We start from the raw sequence: 1902 nt of genomic DNA on the forward strand, positions 1-1902 counted from the left end.
AGAGAATACTCAAATTAATTTTTAAACTTTTATATAAATTTTAATTTAATTTCTAAAATTTTAATTATTTTTAACAAATAAATATTAATAAAACTCTGACATAAATAGATATATATTACGATTTTGATAAAAACAATGTCATTTTAGTTTTAGTATTTAAATAATTCAACAAATAACGTAAATCAACCCATTTTTGGCATGCATTTGGACTGTTATGCTTTCCTCTCAAAATAAGTGATGATACGATATTGTTTTTAGATTATTTGAGCATTAAAAATAAAATAATATTATTTTTAAAAATCTAATATTGTATTTGACTATCTAAATAAATGTTTTGTTAAAGTTGTTTGTTAAAATTATTATCTCAAAGATTAACATGAGTTATGTTTATAAAGATTAAAAATTAAACATAGATAATTTAAATTTTAAAGATTAAATTAAAATTTATGTGCTTATGAGTTATGAGAGAGAGTGAGGACGTAGGAAGAAATTTGAGGATAAGAGCGGGTATGATAGTCCGACCAAAGATGAGACGTTGCTAAATGCTAATGGTATTTCCTGGGAATCACAAAAGAGTAACGGTCGAATAATGGGTTCATAGACTGCAACAAACATTGGTGTTAGACTGTTAGTGTTTTGTGTTTAGCAGAGCCTAAATCATGCATACTACTAGCTAGATTATTAGGCTGTGCTGGTTTGGTACCAGAGGACATTGAGATAACACATAAAAACATAAAATTATGTTTAGTAAATTGAGATATAAATAAAAATATTATATTTAGAGATATTAAATTAAGATATTGTGATATTAATAAAAGATGACTTTTATAATTTATTTTAATTTATTCTTAAATAAAATATAAAAATATTAATTTTTGTATTTTTATTTTTTATGTTTTATATTTTATTCTGTCTGCCTAGTAGATTGCTAGATATACTACCCTACTTACTCCTCAAATTCTTTGCACCATCATGCATGCACTCTACTTTCTACTTTTTTCACAATACTTGTGTTATTGTTTTGATTTTTTGCACTACATTATTTATAAATAAACTCGGTTTTTTCTTAATGTGAAGATAAAGGTTGTTACCAAGAAAGAGATGTATTATTATACGGATAATGAGTCGTGGATAACTTTGTAAATAAAAATATTTTACTTTGATATCAAATAAATTTCTATGTCTATACTTAAGAAAAAGAGTAAATATTAAATTGGTCTTTTATGTTTGAGAGTAATTCTGTTTTAGTCTTTAAGATTTAAAGTGTCCTATTTAAATCTAAAAAAGTTTCATTTAATTTTAATGTAGTTACACTATGAGGTCAAAGTTAAATAATTAACGGAATGTGCTATATGACAGTAGTATAAGAACAAGATCGATAATTTGGAGAACAAGTACAAGCTTCAGAGACATAAAATCAACTGTGGATGCATTAATATATTTATTTATTATTTTTATTACAATTTAAATAAAATATTTTCTATAGAACTAAGGAGAATAATAAATAAATGTATTGATACATTCACAGTTTATTTTGTGTGTTTGGAACTTGTACTTGTTCTCCAGATTATCGATCTTGTTCTTGTACTGCTATCATGTAGGATATTTCGTTAATTATTTAACTTTGATCTGAGGTGAGACTAAATTGAAATTAAATAAAAATTTTTTAGATTCAAATAGGATACTTTAAATCTTAAAGAACAAAACAAAATTACATCCAAATACAGGAGACCAAATCAAAATTACACCCTAAGAAAAATGTCTAAAAGCTTGGTAACATTAATTTATTTTTTAGAGTAGAGTTAATAACAAATAGAGTTGATAAAAATATTATATAACGAGTTAAGTAAATTATTATTTTATTTATTAAATATGTAAAAAATAAATATGTAATTAGTTAAT

This window comes from Arachis ipaensis, chromosome B09 (genome assembly GCF_000816755.2).
Source record: "Arachis ipaensis cultivar K30076 chromosome B09, Araip1.1, whole genome shotgun sequence".
Lineage (NCBI taxonomy): Eukaryota > Viridiplantae > Streptophyta > Magnoliopsida > Fabales > Fabaceae > Arachis > Arachis ipaensis.